Below are 20,570 nucleotides of genomic sequence, written 5' to 3' on the forward strand. Positions count from 1 at the left end.
TAAATAATTTTGAAATCTAATCAATATTTTAAAATATTATATTATCTCCTATACGAATTGTTTAAATTTATATTAAATTTAATTTTATAATTATCTTTTAATTGATATTAATTATCTGTAAAAATAAAATAGATGACTTCAATGAATGACATGTGTCCTCTCATTGGTTTCTTTTATTATATAGTATAGATATAGATATTATTTGTAAGACCCGTTCTTATAAATCAAGGCTTAACGTATATTTTGCGAAAATAATCATGTAATTAATGATTATATATACATCGGAAATACGGGTTTACTAAAAACTTTTACAAATCATAAGTTATTCTACATCACGTGGTTGAATTCGTTGTTTAAAATTTACAACATAGCAAAGTGCGGAAGCGTGTATCTATGGTGTGTTCGGTTCTTCGTTGAGCTTGATCGTCTTCCGGCATCCCAAAGTGTACCTACATTTCATAAACATGAAATGCTTTAGTCTTACGGGGTTTAAATCATGTCCAAACGAGTACGGGAAACAATTGATGTTCAAAAGAAAAACAAGGACTTGAAAAATAATCTCCACCGTAACTTACGGTGGCACCGTAAGTTACGGTGGCCCCTGAGTTCATACTCTTCTACCGTACAACAGTAGGTTACCACCGTAACCATATCAGCTCCACCATAACTTACGGTGGCACCGTAAGTTACGGTGGGCCCTGTATGCAACTTTTCCATTTTGCCGTAATTTGACACGAAATCTTTCGTATCTTTCAAACCGCTTATCCGTTTGACTTACCGTTTCTTCCTGCATGTTTAAAATTTGATTCTCCATCATATAGTGTTAAAATCCGATATCCGGCTTGATAAAATTTAAGACTTTTAAGTCTTCGGCTTAATACTCTTTTACCAAAATTTGACCCGTTTGTGATTTTATCAAACATACAAGTTTGTTCGACCCTTATTTCTCACCAACCTATTAAATTCAATAATGTCTAACATATTAGGTTCCGATTATAGAATTATATACCTTCTTTAATCCATTTCACCCATATGCTTATTTTGACCCGTTTGAGGTATTTACTCATTTTAGTCTAGAACTTGTGCTTTTCTTTTGACGCCACAAAAGTCCATGTCTAATTAACTACAAATATTCCACCACAACTATTTTGTGGCGGATTTAACATAATGAATCCCTTTTTCCCAAATTTACCCATTGGTTGATCATTTTACGCAAATGACCGTTTTTGAGCATTTGACCCATGAATATGAATCACTATACGACGAAGGGCTTTCGCTAAATATTTGACCAAAAATTGTATGTTTAACCAAAAGCATATTTAAACGTACCTGGCTCGGGTCAAGGTATTGACCCGTTTACATAACTTTTGCTTTAAAGCTTTATAGTTTAAGCAACGCATACTTATGTTATTTCCTGTGATTACAAAACTCAACAAGCGATTGTCAAATGTAATTGTCAAATGGTGCTAACAACACCATTTGACCCATTTAGTCTAATTTGCCATTTATCCATATGAGATGGTACTTAGTTACCATTTCATCCCTTTAAACCTAACCCGGTTTTCCTTTAACTTGTTTTACTTAAAACCGTTTTTATTTGTTCGTCATTACATGACTAATTTACCTTTTTACTCCTTTTACCATGATTCATGATTTCTACCATTTTCCCTTGTTCCGACTCTCATTGAATCGTGTCGGAACATTGTATACCAACACTTAGTAGCATTCATATGCAATACTTGAAATTAAGTAATTTTGCAAGCAATGTAAAGGGGCGTAAGCTCCACTTACCTCGCATCCGAATATGCTTTTCTTCTCGTGCTTGATTCGTTTGACCGCTTCTATCCCAAGCCTCCATCTAGCTCGTTAGGCGACAAACTATCATCATTCACAAGGTGGTTAGATTAGTCATTTCAATTCACGACTATTCCACCTCACGTATTTTCTATGTCGAAACTACTATTTGACTTTATCATTGGTTAGTTTGACTTTTAAAAGTCAATTGACTTACCAACATATTCATATGCACATTTGGTTCTTTGAACTCACTTAGGCATATTTCATCCGAACTCTTAACAAAAAAATCAATTTTTACATACTAACTAGTAAGCCGCGATTTCATTTAGGCATTTCATATCAATGAAAATTGGCTGTTTTTGGTGACTTGTTTAACCTGTTTACAAGTCCTCAAAAATTATGATTTTTTTATGTGGCGTACCACTCGGAGGGTTAGCCCTTGAGTTAAAATTTCAAGATCTAACTCTTTACCAAAAATTCGTGAAAATTCATTTACTAAGCTGCAATCAGATTCGTCACTTCTGACTGCAGCTTACGGAAAAATTCATTTAAAATTCCTCGTTTATCCGATTGACGAAATTCCAGTTGGCGATTTTTCTAATCACTTAGAACTTTCTACAGTACAAATTTGAGATCATAACTCAATTCCTAAATTGAGTTATGACATTCGTAATGGGCCGCAAATTCTGCCAGAAAACGCAGCTTGAACCTTTGATACGGAAAAATTCATAAAACGCTCAATTTTCGTCGAAAAAATGCGATTCCAGTGGGGTTTTAAAGATATTTCCTGGAATTACATTTTAGACTCAAGAAACACATGATTTTATCAGGTTTTGTCCAGGTTACAGCCAATACAAATCGGCTGTAAATTCTGATCAAGAATCGTTTGAATTCAGCTTTCAGTTTAAGCTTGTTCTTGACATCATAACACTATTCTTTTGAAATCAAAACCCTAAAAACATCTCATACATGAATTTGGTATCAACAAAGACTTGAGCTAAGCATGATTTCAACATATACTTGTCTAGGGTTTACTCCTAGACACTACTATGTTCCTATTTCATCTACATATCATACATGCATCATCAAATTTCAGATTTCCCAATTTCATGAGAATTTCAAACAGAGAATTAACATCAAATTTTACATACCTTACAACCCTCTTGCAATGGGGATCAATAATCTATGCTTGATTTTCGATTTTGACTTGGATTGAGCCTTCAATTTGCAAGTTTGGTGAAGATTGAGGGTTTTGATGTGTGGGGATCGCCCCCCTGTTCTTCTTGTACGACCAGACACCTCCTTGTGGGGTGTTTGGTGTGTTTTATTTAATTAATTAAAGTTAAGTTTCAATTTTAACAATATTGCCCCCTCTAATTTGGTTAGTTAATTAAGTAGGGCACAACCTACTTATTTCTAACAATATTCCCCACTTATTAACTAGGTTTAATATTCCTAGTTAACTTTGTGGGTTCGAGAATATTTATGACTAAGTTTATTTCGGGTCCCGTTAACTCGGGCCTTCTATCACTTTATTTCTTAAAAGCTTTTTATTCACTTCAAATAAATATTAGGATTATTAAATAAATTCCTAATATTTGCCAGTTTACTTTTACTACTAACGGTACTTTCCCCGTCTTTAGTATTAACGGGGCTTAATTACCAAACCCGTTTTCGGGGTGTTACATTATTATTATTATTATTATTATTATTAAATCTGATAAATATTTTAAAATATTAGATTATCTCCTATACGAATTGTTTAAATTTATATTAAATTTAATTTTATAATTATCTTTTAATTGATGGCTTCAATTAATGACATGTGTCCCTTTATTAGTTTCTTTTATTATATAGTATAGATATAGATTATATTAAATAAATGTTATATAAATAATAGCTCGATAAACCTCATAAGCTAGCACAGTAAAACTTGATGTGTAAAGCTCGGGTTTAAACTTGATTATTAAACATGGCCAAATTTGTACTCTGTTTGATTACAACTTTTGATGAACTATTGGTCCCAATAAAGGTTTGTGTATAAAACATGAAGTAACTTGTAGGGATGAAATACTCGGTAAATTATCCAAAATACAATAACTTGTAGGGATCCCAACTATTTTATTACATCCAGTTTAACAATTTTATTGTTGGTGTTAGGCTGGAGGGTGTGGGGGCGTCACCCTCATCACCTCACCATGTATAGTGCCTATATGGGCTCCCTCATCACACCCTCTATTTTAAGAGGGGGCGTCATTTTCTCTTCGCCGACATGGTAGCGCCAAGGTTGAAATGTTCAGGTGAGGCCCACTAGTTTTAGTCCAATCAATTTTTTTTTTTTTTAATTTTGTTAAGGTGGGGCTCCATCCACACCCTGCAATTTAAAAGGGGACTTCATGGCCGACGTAGATCCTACGTGGCTTGATAAAGCCCCTAGGAGGCTCCAACCACACCGTCCAACGTTATCATGTAATTTAACATGTTTAAATCATTGCTAGAAAACTTTCAGCATTCTTTAAAATTAGTATTAAAATTTTCATCATGCCTTCATTAATTTGGGTGGGTATGAGCTTGTATTAGCAATCTTAGTTCTATACTTCTATATGAGATTATAAATTAAATATTGTCTCACATCTAGTGGTGGACCCATAATTTATTTTCAATGGGGTCAATTTTTTTTGGTGTTCAAAATTTTCACAACAAAACGTTAAAATTTTTTGGTCGGTCTTCGTTTGAGTCGGGTCAGAGCGAGAAACATGTAACAAAAATATATAATTATTACTTTTTAGAAAACACACAACAAAAATACAATCTCATTCTAATTTCTTAACTTAATATTCATAGTAACAAATCCTTAATCAAATAGACAAGTAACAAAATTCAAGTTATAAAACAAAAAAAAATCAATTAGTTTTACCTGTAAAGAGGAGCCGACGTCTGTTTGTTTTTTCACTTTTTTGTTTGTTGAAGAAACCCTAGATTTGAATTAGATTAAAAAAAACAAAAAAGGGCTATACAAGGTTTGAACTTATGACTTCTTGCTGGTAAAGAGAGAGTTTACCACTACACCAGCTTTCGTTTTCTTTTTATGGTGTCTACCAAGTCATATTTATGAGGTTCTTATAAAATTTAATATATCGGATCTACTAAATTTTTATAAAATATTGGGGTCTGAGGACCCCGACCCGCCCTATGTCTGTCCGCCCCTGCTTGCATCTAGTCTTATATTTGATATGGGTCGTTATTCATTACCCATTGGATTCGTAGGTATACTAGGTTATAACCCGGGAATACTCCCGGGTTGTTAATCTATGTTTCTAAAATAATATATATACATATATATGAATAAATGAAAATTTCATGATGAATAGGGTAGATTAATCGATGATACGAACGTCTGTAGAAGTAAACATTTATAAAATGTAATACTGAGAAAAAACATTTATAAACCCTAATACTAAACACTTTAAGCAGCAACTTCTTCTTTAACTTCTACTTTAACACGTTCAAGACGTCATTCAGGAATTACCTTTCATAATGTAAGAGAACCAACATCTGAAATCTGAAAGATTTTGGGAAAAAAGAATTTCATTAGTCTCTTCAATGTTTTAAAAAATAATATATGATAAAACAAAATAAGAAGCAAAGGAACAATCATTAGCGACGACATTCATTGGAAGTTCAGAAGAAGATGAATATAGTTGTTTGAACGCATTATGCATTTTCTAAACACCAGCAGAAAGCTAAAATAAAATATCATAACACACGGTTATAATTATAGAATCAAAACTTTTATCTTCTAAAAAAATAATTAAAACTAACATAGGTTTATCATCAATGGAAAACATGAAAATACGTAGAAATGATAGTACAATACATGAAAAGTTACTGGAAATTTAAAGAGTGATGAAAAAAATATGACTGAAACATAAGATAGTCATTTTTTGTTATACAACTGTCCCAAACAACTTTGGTGAAGCAATCACCAAGTACAGGGCCCAAATCAGTTTTTTTCGGTCTTACAAACCATTACTTGTTGCCATCAACAATCTTAACAGATTATTTTTAAGGTGGTTGCTCTCCCCACACCATTGAAGCAAAGTCATTAGGTATTTCTATGAGTTTATTAAAAAAATAAAACAAAAGATAAACATCAGCTATATTAAAATATGAATAGTAATTAGAAAACCAATAAACATACCAAAAATAATGGGTCATCTTACTCAATCAGCTTTAAAATGAAGGATTGTTGTTACTCTGATCCATATCTGCAATTTAATTATGAACGCTTAAAAAAAATAAAACGGTAAACTATTTATAGAAACATACTCATAATAACGGGAGAAACTTATAAAACAAAAAAAAGGAACGATTTCAAAAAATTTTAAAAAATATTTATTTTTAGAAACACAATCAATATTCCGAAAAAAAACATATCAGACAATAAAAATATACAAATTCTTTAATGGATTGATAATTAATACAATACAAAATTTATTACTAAAAAAAAGACAGTAAAAAAACTGAGCATAAACGATGAAACCTAAAACTATAAGGGATCAAAAAGTAAGAAAAAAAAACTATCAAAAGAAAGTTACATGTAACATGTTCGACGAAGATTGATAGTCTGGCAGTGGCATGACATTTAGGTTTATTCATGAAAAAATTTAAACCTAAACAAAAGAATCAATAACAGCATCACTCAATAAAGACATCCACAAAAAATAATCCCCTCATAACATTCAAATCAGATAATGTAAATCATAAACAACAAAACAAAAAATACATGAAAATTCTTCAAAATTGAGTTAAAATACTTAAAACACATAACAATCTAATATTGTTTACATACCTTCTCTATATGTCTAATGATCTACAAAAAATAAGAACAACAACAAACATTACCAACTGCCGAAACGGTTTTCAACATCAAAAGCTTAACTTTTCTTGAATAAATTGAAGATCGAACAACATAAACAAACAATATTTAACCATCATCATGTAGTTTTACCTTAGATGTTTTTAAAGATTCTTGATTGAATATGCAGATCCAAGTCAATAGGTAGAGAGATATGGAGGTCAGCCATAAATAAATAGAAGTTTCATACCTATTTCAATTAAAAAACATATCAGTAGCAGATGGAGGTCAAAAAAACAAAGAAACAACGATGGTGATTAAGTTTGAATCTTAAACCACATATAATCAACAAAGAAATTAAAGGGAAACTATAATGCAAAGATACTATTTTTTTATTTCTAACCTGATGATAAATGTCGCACTCAGCAAGGTTTCGATTACTTTTCCCCAAAAAATTGGCATGACATATAAATCTAGCCACATAAGAATGAAAGATATACAAAATTAACAATCGGAATCACAAATAATGCTGAAATGATTTACTTATGGAATAAGAACCGGAAACAATCGCCGCTGATTACATGTGAAAAAATTATATAAACATTCACGTTACAAATGGGAAAGAACGATCAAATATATAACATAATAACAATTGGAATAACAAATAATACTAACCTGATTTACACTTGGAATCGTAACAATAAAGGAATCGCCGATTATATGTGAAAAAACCATATAAACAACATTAATAATAAAGACGGGATAAACCAACAAAGATGGATGAAATTAACAATCAAAATAACAGATATCAAAATGATTAATACATAACGATCGATTGTAGAGTTTGAATCGTAGAACAACAATGAAGAAGAAGGAGGAACATTTTGAAAGGAATCGTAAGGAAGAAGGAGGAGGAGGAACATGGTGGCTGATACCTAGGGTTTAGAGAAATGAGGTTATGAAACCTTATATAATATCCATATTGTTAATGGGTTATTATGTGAGACCAAAAAAGTCCGACCCAATATATGCCGGATCCCGTGTCCAACCATATATTTAAATTTTCTTAAACACAATTTTATATATATTTTAAATAATGAATAATGCGTGACTAATAAGGTATATTAATTAAATGTTAACGTCTTCAAAATTAAAAATAATTTTCAAATGTAGATTAGTTGGACAATTAAATTTAAAGACAAATGCAACTCTACTTTTTTCAAAATTTTATGAGTTGTTGGAAACATCTCTTCTCTTGACATAAGATGATTCAGATATCAGTTATCATACTAAAAGCATCTAATCATAATCAGTCTTCATACTAAGAGCATGCAAAACGCTGGTTAAAGCCCAAAATCCAAACCCGTCACATCACTTGCCACATCATTCCAAACTTTAACCATTACAAACTTACTTTTTCTTCTAACACTAAACCATTCAAAAACTCCACGCCACACCTCACTTTTGTAATTTTAGGAATGCCCGCTTAATACGCGGGTTTCAACCAAAACCATATTATTTACTTTGAAATGAAATATTCTGTACAAATACATAATTGGAAGAAAAAAAACATAAAGCTATTCAAATGCCGTAAAAAACTTCTACATTTGATCCGATCAATATCCAAATAATTTTAAATGGATGGATCACTATCCGGATCGATCCATATTAAAAAAAAATATAATAAAAAACACTAAAAATGAAAAAAATCACAAAAAATTCAAAAAATAAAAAAAAAATAAAAAAGAAGATAGAAAATTAATTCTATATTTAATAAATATAGTTAAAAATATATAGGATAGTTTAAAAAGTACAAAATAAATTTCAAATTTCAATAAAAATCTCCTTGTACACCACATTTGTTGTCTTACTTGCAACATTTTATGGTTATGGAGATCTCATAACCGAACCATTCGGTTATGGTTAGTTATGTATAAGATGATCTTCATAACCGAACATAACCGAACCGAACCGAACCAAACCGAACCGATTGTGTTTCATCTTCTTCATTTATAGATAGATATATATTCTCTCGTTTCCATCACCCCTTCTTCATTTGCAGCTTCAGATGCACTTGCAGCTTACTTTTCTTCATTTGAAGCTTCCGAAAACACCTGAAACTCAATAATGAATAATGCGTTAACCCGACCAACAACCGATCTATTTTAAATAATACAGCAAAATTGCAATATGCCACACTTTTTTTAATAATGCGTTACCCGAACAATATCCGAAACTTAATCGTAACCGAGGATTAACCGAACTTAACCGAAACCAATGATCGGTTACGGTTACGGTTACCATTACGAATTATCCCATAACCGAGCTATCGGTTATGGTTATGGATTATCCCGTTAACCGAACCGTAACCGATATGCTCACCCGTAGCTGAAACAGCCGGCCTTGCCCCGTAATGAACTAAGTTACGGTTTTTCATTAAACAAATATAGGTGAGGCTTTGCTAGCATGTGATTTCTAGAGCTTTTGGTGTAAAAAATCAGTGTCCCAATTTTTGCTTATGATGATAAAATTAAAAAAAAAAAACAGAAAATAAGTGATAATAGTAGGTATATTGGTACCTAATGGGGACTGTGTAGACTCATCAAAGATATAGATGCAAAGAACACGATCAGAGAAGTTGTTATTGTTAAATGCAAATTCGAAATCACCTTAGTCGCAGCGATCTTCAGAAGAATCCATGATTAGTGTTCTTAAAATTAGTTAGTTTCCTAAAAATTTAAAAATAAAATAAAAATCTTATTAGAGATATAGATTCTCATCTTTATCAAGCAGCTCTCAGTGACAAGTGACCCAAATTAGTGACAAAGTGAAAATACAATTTAAAGATACCCGAGTCCTTTTGAAGATCATATCCTTCGATTTGCCAAAATCTTTCCCTTAGTAAATCGAGTCCATTCTACAAAAAGAACCAACCAAATGATAAGCGTTTAACTACATAAAATCAACTTTGGTGTCGATAGTATGCTACCATGCCGTACCAATGGCGGTCCCATGATTTTATTTACAAACTATAAACTTATTGACGGGTAATGATGCACATTTATAATTTACTTTTACTAAAAAATTATTATTAATAAAGCAACAGAAAAATTAGTAAATATATTTAACACAAGTAAGGAAATTTAAATATTTAATTCATATAAAAACAATACGATAGTAATAATAAGGCAATGCAGCTATGAAGGTTAGACAACTAAATCAAGTGAACGAATAAGAGCAACTTGTGCCTGGTGGACCAAATCCACTCCATAAATTGGATTTTTGACAAAATATCGATTCTTGTAATAGAGTATAAACTATTTAAATGGTTTCTTTTTTTTTTTCTTTTTTTTTTTTTTTGCAAATTAACAATTCTTGTGCACTTAAACTTACATATTGGTGGTGCAATTTGTAGTAGAAGTGTGTTAGTTGCTTATTGCTGGAACTCTGCTGGACATCGTTATGACTTCAATTTTTATGGCAGCACTTCATTGAGACATTTTGTCGAGTAATTGGCGTGCAATTATGTACCAATGGCTTTAGAACGTTGACAAATCTTAAATCTTGGATCAAATCCACCCTTTCCGTGTAATCTTTTCATAGAAATAACACCATTAAATAAAGAATACAACAATTCTTGTATAGCTAATGAAAAAAAAGTACCACATCTAACAGATCAAATTCATAATCAAGTTTATTAACGAAACTAAAAACAATAAGCAAAATCCATACTTTTGTCTTTGCGAAGAGCTCTAAGCTTCTTCGGCGGTAGCCAAGTGGCCAGCGAGCAATGTTATCCTGCAACTGTATACATCTTCACGCCGTTAATGGAGGTCAATTTCATAGTACCTCCTTGGTGCAAATGCCTGTCATTCCATAATAAACAAAATAAAGTTCTTTTATTGTGCAACATATACTATTAACAGCAACAAAAAGTCTCTCCAATTTACCACACCATAAAAAGTCTCTCCAATATCTTTCACAACCAACTACTACAACATATATTCAAACACAATATACGAAGTAGGAATAAACTACCTTCAAAACAACTTCCATCACATCCAATATAGAACCGAACCATCCATTGCATCTCTAGGAGGTTTTCCGGACGCCTTTGAAGTGAAAAACTTCTTATCCACGTAGACACTCTTTATAAAATCTCAAACTTTCTCCACATTGCTGTAATAGCGAGCATGCATAAAAAACTAAATTAACATTCTTTCTACTCAAACACTAAATGTAAAAACGTAAAAGTATAAAAGTGCATCACCTGTTATGTAGAAGTCTATGTTCTCGTGGGTCCCAATCTCTTATAAATGTTTCCATTGCACGCTGGAGAAGTAAATTGTAAATATCGTGTGAGTAAATAAACAAATTCCCCCGACAGAAAATAATATTAGATGATATATGTACCTAATTACTGCCTTCTTTAAGGGCTTCAACTTCTTGTGAAGTAAAATTAGACATTGACACGGATTTAACATGGTGAGTAAACTCACCTCTGCGAAACGCAGTGATACAAATTAAAATTGATTAATCAATGTTATAATGTATGCAATTAACATTTCAAACATGACAGCACACACTATAGTGTTATTATAATAATTAAGTTGTGGAGAAAGTGATTAGCAAAAACAATATTAAGTTGTGGAGAAAGTGATTAGCAAAAACAATCTGTAGACAGTTTTCAATTCATATTTTTAGCATTATTTTAACAATTTGACCCATTAAAATAGAACATAACCCAGATCAACCCAATTAACCCAGATCAACCAATTTATAATTAAATGGGTTGAAATAGCAAACATCTATCTTTACCTGTCTATGACATTTTATTCATCAATAATTCTTTCTTCTCTTTTTCTTAAAGATAATTAATTTTGCATCTAAGGCCTGCAAAGAAGAAGAAAAGAATGTCAAACTCATTTTCATTAGAAAAAATAAACTATTTGTAAGAGCCTAAAACTTCTACGGAACTACACAAATTATGATTCCACCCAATAAAGATAAACTTCATTCAATGTGGGGTAATAGCATCATTGCAATTCATCAAATTAAAAACTAAATACAATTTAATGATCTGAAAGAATGCATCAATCCCATTTATTTTTAAGTGATTCTTATTGCTTATATACTCATACAAATAAGAAGTGATTTTATTATTATAAAGCTTCAGGTTTATATAATTATTATAAGCGATGAAAGCGTATGTTCAAATTATTCTTACTTGCTCTTCTACAACACCATCAAGAAAAACACCTAACGTGTTCATACTCTAATCGCCTCTTGTTTAAACTAAAAAGAGCAAATTTACATGCTTTCTCAATACAAGACATGTGTGCTTATATCTGCTAATGAAATAGTAAACATAACCATATTCTAGAGTAAATTCAAGCTAAGCTAACCTTATCATTCACTTCATAGAACTTTAACTTTTGTGAATATGCAATCCCCATTACTAACCTTGAATTGATGAGCTCCAATCTACATCAACACAACATACATATCTTTATTTGTAACATATACATTCAATATTCATCAATTGCCTACACACACATGTTAACATCGGGTCCTACTATTCATCAAAACTTTTGGATCTAGATGCGGAAAAACAAACCTTTGGACAAAAGTCGCAAAACTGGCCAAACCTCAGCGACAAAAATCGCATTTTACTCTAAACAAAAATAACATACCAGCATCCTCCTATTTCTCTGCCAATGTTGTAGTTGCTCCTGTTGAGTGCGTCTCGGTACAGCAGGGCGTCCGTCACTTTGAAGAGCCCCACTTAAGTTCTTTGCAGCAGTGAAATCATTTTCCTGAAGATTAGTGCAGTCTAACGGTTTACATAATCCAAAATCTGATAGTTTCATGTGGCCGAATTTATCAAGCAGCAAGTTATCAAGTTTAATATCCGTGTCACAGTTAAAAAACATTACATTTCTAATAAAAAAAAAAAAACCCACCACGTGTTTGTATGAAGTGAATTAAGGAAAACTGTTATAACCTCTGAATATAGTAATGTTTGTGAATGGATTCGATTGCCAAAACAGTTTCTCCGACATAAAACCAAGCTTCCTCTTCAGTTAATGTATCTTTTCACATAAGTAAAGTCATTATATCTCTACAAATTTTTTTTTTAGCAAAGTTGGGTAAGCGACACATAAGTTGAAGCCAGAATGATTTACATGTATCATCTAAAACAAATAAATCCTTTGGTATACGTGGTAGTAGAACCTCATCATCACTGAAGCGTTGCGCTACAAACTTGTCAAATAGCTCTCCTCCAGCGACATATTCCATAACTGTTTTGGAACAAAGTTGACATCAACAATTAGAAAGCAACTTATATGTATAACTATTATAATGTATAGACTATTATAGAAAAATTAAATTACATCTAAAATAAATTTGTAATCAAAGAGCAAGGAACACTAAGAACCCAATTAGTAACATGTGAAATAGAAATCACTTTTGTTGTAGCATTTCATCAAGCACTTGGTGTGCGTCTTAAAACTTTTAAATTGTAAACAAAATACTGGATATCAAACCTAATACTTGTATACATACAATAACCAATGTACAGAAATAATTCATATCCAAAAGAATTTACAAACAACTGTACCGTTTATATATTCTTCAATGGCGAGAGAAGTGTTCATATCCTCATACAATCTACCTTTTGAACTTTGAAGAAAGAAAAACACATTATAAAATATAGGAATTCTGATACAAAACATCAAGATTCAAAGTGAAATCGCTCACATTCATTACCTAATCATCAAGATCCAAAGTGAAATCTCTGAATGGTGGAACTGAGGTTGAGGGAGAACTGCGTAGCGGGATTAGGGTTTGGTGATTAGAAATTAGTGTTTGATTGCAAAAAAAAGAAAAAACTCAAATTTAGGAAACGTGAATGGGGAAGATACAATAGGGTTTGAGAGCAAGAAGAAAGGTATAAATCCATATCAAATACAAAATCAACATACCTGGAAGAACTGAGATGTGAGAAAAATTGCAGAAGAGGCAATATGATCTGGAATAGCGTAGCTGAGATGTGAATCTAGGGTTTCAAGTATGATGCGGCGAAGGAGAAGAATGTGGATGTAGAGAAGTTTAGGTTTTTTAGATGCCTTATATACACGGGTTTGGAAACCCCATGCATCCGACCCGAAAATTGCCGGATCCCGCGTTCACTTCTTTTTTGGTTTGTGTTTTTAGAATTTTGGTTTGTGTATTGAGAATTGAGATGGATTCCCTCCCAAAATCAAAGTCCACTAAACCAATGATTGCCACATCATCAAATTGGCTTCACCATCTAAGGACAAATAGCCCAAATCATCTCCTTTATTAATATATATAGATTTGTGAGTATCATGTGTAATCGTTTATGATCTTATGCAGTTAAAGATTACCCCTTAGGAGATCCATTACCCAATACCCCGTCTTCAACTCAACTACGTTTATAATAACTTTGTAATTTTAAACATTCTATTTATAACATCATTAATCATTATATGATGTATAACTATATTCGATGTTGGCACGGATATGTGCTATGGTAAATTAACGGGTATCACCCAATACCATAATTAGTAAAAAAAAATTAAAACTAATAATCGAATACCCATCCCATTTACACATCCAACATGTTTAGGGTTTTCCAATTGGGGCCGGGATTATTCTCAAGTCCCTACTCCCATTACAAAATCAACTTTTCATATTCTTGCTTTTGTTTTTCCAATATAATTTATATTATTCATGGGATATATTATAATGAGCTGGTAGTGTAGTTGGCCAACCAATTTCAGCTTAATATTAGAAAAAGTTGTATGAAAATATGTTGCAATGCAAAGACAGGGTGGAATGAGTCAAAAGAAGGGTCGCAATGATGCAAATAGGCACCACTAAATCTCAACTAATGGACCCCTTTTATATCTCCTCATGGACCCATTTCCCGCCACTTTTTTTGTTTTCCCTCCATGGAATTCCCATTTGATCACAACTTCCCTCCATGGAATTCCCTACATGTTTTAGGTGGATTTGTATTTCATTAAATATATACATTTATAAACATATATTGTGAAATCAAAAAGAGTTGTTAATGACCATTTATTTTAGCCTTTTAGGTATATGTTGTTCTAAATTGTAAACTACATGTATGGATATGAGGTCACATATGCTACAACAATCACACAACTATGAAAAAATAAAACACATAGAAGGGTGATGCTTTTGAAATCCTAAGAGTCATTTCTCATTTAAACAACACTCTTAAAATAAAAACTAAAGCTAAAAACCTAAAAAAAAGGCTATTTACAGAACATAAGTGTCACACCCCCAAAATCCACCTGCGGAGTATCACCGCTTGGGAGCGTGACTGACCAGGATCAAGCCACCAATCATATTGAACATGCATTTAATATTAAGTAAAATAACTGAAAACCATCCATTCAATACAAAAGGTGATCAACAAATCATCGTTTCAAAATGTAGCGGAAGCATAGTAAATAAACCAGTAGTAGTTAACAGTTTTAAGTGTCATAATAGCTCAACAGAAAAGCCACGGTCCATGTCCACAACGACCCGCTTCTCCAGTGCAAGCTCCAAGTACCTAACGATCTGCAAGGCATGTAACAGAATGATCAACAAACTAGTTGAGCGAGTTCACAGTTAATAGTTTAGTTTGGGTAATAATGCGTTCGTTCAGTTAAGTCTCATATTGTATCAGTTCCATCGCGGCCTCCCAGGCATGTGTGCGAAGATTAAATTCATTAGTTCGCGACCGTAGTCTTTACCGACCAGGGTGTGTGCGAAGGCAATTTATCAGTTCGTTCGCGACCATAGTCTTTACCGACCAGGGTGTGTGCGAAGGCAGTTGAGTAGTTCGTTCGCGGCCATAGTCTTTACCAACCAGGGTGTGTGCGAAGGCAGTTCGACAAGTATCATTTAAGCATGCACGAATAATCATCCAACCCATTCCCACCCTGGGAACCCATGCCTTGGCTGTGTGAACTCACCTTGGTTTGCTCGGTATGCTAGGTTATGCACTCACAAGTAATTAATCATGTCCTATTGTATGCACGTATAACAAATCAGTTCATGTTCGCAATGATACGCATGCAATTTAATGTTCACAAAACAGTCAGTTTGCATATCGGCACAACACGTATTGTTTCACATCAAAGCATCAGCTAGTGTTCACGAATACCAATGTTAACATTCATCACCAAGCATGGCATGTCAAATAAATCAAGCATACATTCAATCATTCAAAGTACATTCATAACCATGCATCTTTCGATCCACCCTTATCTTTCGGTCTATGATTAACACAATTATCTTTCGGACCAAAAACTATGTTTCGAACTATATGTCATCTTTCGACCATAGCTATCCTTCGGTCCACTCCAGCTATGTTTCGGTCAAGGTTATGTTTCGGTCAAAGCTATGTTTCGGAGAACACATATCTTTCGGTCACAACCTATTTCTATAGCACCATTGGGCCGAAGCCACAACCAATGGCCTTTACTTGGCCGCCCACCCTCACCAAACAATTATCACACACATGACTTCCTGAATTCTACTGACCTTGATCTAGAAACCTACATCACTAGAATGAAATACTAGCCGCAAATTCCACATGAACCAATCCATGCAATACACATCATGTTAGCCGACAATTTGCTAAGAATTCACATGTAAATCCTCAGATCACTATCATATGTATGAAATCATTATAAACCCCTTAGCCATCCATGAAGTCACGTGCAGCACTTGTTAATTTATGATATCACCCTATTCGAGGTTCCACAATACCATTATTTAACTCACAAAAATTCATATAAGACCAAGCAAGTCATCGGTTAACAATTCATAGTGAAAGCCTACTCCCTATTCACGAGAGTACTAGGAGCATCATGTCAACCTTAATCTTCCTGCAAGTCATTAACTAGAGACACACATATTAAACCATCACATGTCCACTGTCATAATCACATGTCTACTGACAAAAGTAACCACCCTAATCATGCACCATCTTATTCTATGCACTATCTTATTACCATTGGTCCCATAGTAAACATTCAAGGTATTATCCATTCATTCCATATTAAAAGGATTCACATATTCATTGTTTATGCAGTTATCTACCTATCATCATTCTATTAACACCACAATATTTATTATCCATTATGTTCTCTAGATCAAAACAGCCGTATATGATTACAATCAAAAAACACCCATACACGACCTAATTTATATCATGCATGAATGCGACAATCAGGTTTATTCAACATCAAACAATTAGTCGGACATGTTCATGAGTAACAACCTACTAAATATTTTCACAAGATACTAACCAGATTGAATGATGAAATGAAGAGGGCTTCGAGTGACAGGAGGCAGCCGTCGGTTTGCAATAGGAGGGGAGAGAAGTTTAGGGTTTTGTGGTTATAACAAATACTATCTTAATGAGAGGGGGTTTTCACAAACCAAGTGTATATTCGCTGGATGTGAGCCGAGCCCAATTCTCGGGTTTCGTTTGGGCCGAGGGCTAGTCCAAGATAATTAAAAGAGTGTTGTGCGACACGGGGGTGTATTGTGAAATCGGTTATACATTGTGCGGTCCACATATGTTACACGTATATACATAACACACTAAAATCTCATAACACTTCTCACATAATAAAACATAACATTTAACATAACATACCATTTAATCAATGAATCATATAATCACGTAGCATTCAAACATGTTACACTAAGTACAAAGATAGGTTCGAGATACGAGTTGTCACATTATCCCCAACTAAAAAGAAATTTCGTCCCGAAATTTGGTACGCACTCACTGAGGAAGCTAGGCAAGTTACATCGTTCACTGGTTTTCCTGGGGTGTCACATCATCCCCCCGTTGATTTGGAATTTCGTCCCGAAATTCAGTAGTAGTAGCTTCAGCCTCAGAAGTGGATGCATTGGTTTCGAATAACTGGGGATACATTTCTTTCATCTGATCTTCGCGTTCCCAGGTATACTCTGGGCCACGCTGGGAGTTCCAACGAACTCGAAAAAGAGGGATTCTCTTGTGTTTGAGGACCTTAACATCCCGGTCCGTGATTTCAACAGGTTCCTCGACGAACTGCAACCGCTCGTCGATAGTGAGTTCCTTAAAAGGAACTATAAGGGTCTCATCTGATAGGCATTTCTTCAGATTCGACACGTGAAATACATTGTGAACTGCACCGAGTTCAGCTGGTAATTTTAATCTGTAGGCTACTTTGCCAATCTTTTCTAAGATTTCGAATGGTCCGACGTACCGCGGATTCAGTTTGCCTCGTTTACCAAATCGAACCACACCCTTCCAGGGTGAAACTTTCAATAAAACCCGGTCCCCGACCTCAAATTCCAATGGTTTTCTACGCTTGTCCGCGTAGGCTTTCTGACGGTCGCGTGCTGCCGCCATGCGTTGTCGTATCTGTGCTATCTTTTCTGTGGCGTCCACAACAATATCTGGACCCGTAATCTGACTATCCCCCACCTCTGCCCAACAGAGAGGTGACCGGCATTTACGTCCGTACAATGCCTCGAATGGAGCGGCTTGAATGCTGGTGTGGTAACTATTATTGTATGAAAACTCCACTAAAGGGAGGTGCTTTTCCCAGCCGTTGCCGAAATCGATAACACACGCTCGAAGCATGTCTTCTAGAGTTTGGATAGTTCGCTCAGACTGCCCATCCGTCTGAGGGTGATATGCTGTGCTCATGTCTAATCGTGAGCCGAAGGATTTGTGCATCGCTTGCCAAAGCTCTGACGTGAATCGTGCATCGCGATCCGAAATAATGGAAGTGGGCACTCCGTGCCTCGAAACAACTTCTTTCAAGTAAATGTCTGCTAAGGTAGAAAACTTATCCGTTTCTTTGATAGCCAAGAAGTGAGCAGACTTTGTGAGTCGATCAACGATCACCCAAATAGTGTCATTCCCACGCTGGGATCTTGGTAAGCCCGTAACGAAATCCATGGAAATTTCTTCCCATTTCCACTGCGGTATCTTGGGCTGCTGAAGTAGACCAGCTGGTTTCTGATATTCAACCTTGACTCTCGCACAGGTTAAGCATTTGCCAACATAGGTGGCGATGTGGGCCTTCATACTAGGCCACCAATAAGTAGTGCTGATGTCGTGGTACATTTTATCCGACCCTGGATGTACCGAATAGCGAGACTTGTGAGCTTCATCCATTACAAGTTCGCGTAAACCGCCATAAAGTGGGACCCAAATACGCCCCGTTACGTAGTAGGCGCCGTCTTCCCTTTGTTCCATGCGTTGCCTTGAGCCGCGTAAGGCTTCAGCTTTGACGTTTTCGGGTTTCAGTGGTTCTAACTGAGCAGCTCGTATTTGTGCAGGAAGACTGGACTGAATAGTAAGCTGTAGCGCTCGCACGCGCTTAGGTAGAGTGTCTTTCCGACTGAGGGCATCAGCCACAACATTGGCCTTGCCTGGATGATACTTGATGGCGCATTCGTAGTCGTTCAGAAGTTCAACCCATCTCCGTTGACGCATATTCAAATCCTTTTGCTTAAGAATATGCTCGAGACTCCTGTGATCGGTGTAAATCGTGCACCGGGTACCGTACAGGTAGTGTCGCCATATCTTAAGCGCGAAAACAACAGCTCCCAGCTCTAAATCGTGCGTCGTGTAGTTCCGTTCATGAACCTTAAGTTGCCGCGAAGCGTAGGCTATCACTTTATCACGTTGCATCAACACACATCCAAGACCCTGGATGGATGCATCACAGTATACCACGAAGTCATCTGTGCCCTCTGGCAATGAGAGAATAGGTGCGCTGCAAAGCCTATCCTTTAGATACTGAAAAGCGGTCTCTTGCGTATTACCCCATCTGTAAACGACACCTTTCTGTGTTAACATAGTAAGTGGTTGCGCGATCTTGGAGAAGTCTTTAATAAATCGCCTGTAGTAACCCGCCAAACCCAAGAATTGGCGTATTTCAGTCGGTGTACGCGGTGCTGGCCAGTTTCTGATCGAATCAACCTTGGATGGATCGACATGAATCCCATCCTTGTTCACCACATGGCCTAAGAAGTGGACTTCACGAAGCCAGAAGTCGCATTTTGAAAACTTTGCGTACAGTTGCTCTTTTCGAAGAAGTTCCAAGATAAGACGTAAGTGCTGCTCGTGCTCCTCCTGACTCTTGGAGTAAATCAAAATGTCGTCGATGAAAACAATGACGAACTTGTCGAGATAGGGTTTGCACACCCTGTTCATAAGATCCATGAAGACTGCTGGCGCGTTCGTAAGCCCGAATGGCATGACAAGAAACTCGTAATGACCGTAGCGAGTTCTGAAAGCGGTTTTGGAGACGTCCTCATCCCGGACTCTCAGCTGATGATACCCTGACCTTAAATCAATCTTGGAATAGTAACACGACCCTTGCAACTGGTCGAATAGGTCGTCTATGCGCGGAAGAGGATAACGGTTTTTCACCGTCACCTTATTGAGTTCGCGGTAGTCGATGCACATCCTGAACGTACCGTCTTTCTTCTTCACAAATAACACTGGAGCTCCCCAAGGCGAAGAGCTTGGGCGAATAAAGCCCTTTTCCAAGAGCTCTTGTAGCTGCTTCGACAGTTCTTCCAGTTCGGTTGGAGCTAAACGATACGGTGCGCGGGCTATTGGTGCTGCTCCAGGAGCTAACTCAATCTGAAACTCGACTTGACGATGAGGAGGTAAACCAGGTAAATCTTTAGGAAACACCTGAGGAAGGTCGCGTACAGCTGGATGGTCTTTCAACTTCTTTTCTCTGCATAGGATTTCTGCTTGCTATTGCTGCTGGCGATTCTGATTTGCAGGTCGTGGACTCCTGAATCCTTAGCTTCTGCTGTGCTCTGGTGATCACTATTCTTG

General features: G+C 35.2%; 2 long non-coding RNA genes across 2 annotated transcripts; both read right to left on the minus strand.

Moving 5' to 3' along the window:
- Window positions 1-6,603: 6,603 nt before the first annotated feature.
- Window positions 6,604-7,422, minus strand: LOC110905617. Its single transcript, XR_002573276.2, has 3 exons — window positions 7,331-7,422; window positions 7,059-7,128; window positions 6,604-6,905 (listed from the first exon to the last, which is right to left on the minus strand). It is a non-coding gene; the product is annotated as an uncharacterized LOC110905617 (long non-coding RNA).
- A 1,083-nt stretch (window positions 7,423-8,505) lies between these two features.
- LOC110905618 lies at window positions 8,506-10,990 on the minus strand. Its single transcript, XR_002573277.2, has 7 exons — window positions 10,926-10,990; window positions 10,694-10,834; window positions 10,388-10,521; window positions 10,049-10,248; window positions 9,506-9,572; window positions 9,235-9,384; window positions 8,506-8,769 (listed from the first exon to the last, which is right to left on the minus strand). It is a non-coding gene; the product is annotated as an uncharacterized LOC110905618 (long non-coding RNA).
- Window positions 10,991-20,570: the final 9,580 nt, after the last annotated feature.

Source organism: Helianthus annuus, chromosome 14 (assembly GCF_002127325.2).
Source record: "Helianthus annuus cultivar XRQ/B chromosome 14, HanXRQr2.0-SUNRISE, whole genome shotgun sequence".
NCBI lineage: Eukaryota > Viridiplantae > Streptophyta > Magnoliopsida > Asterales > Asteraceae > Helianthus > Helianthus annuus.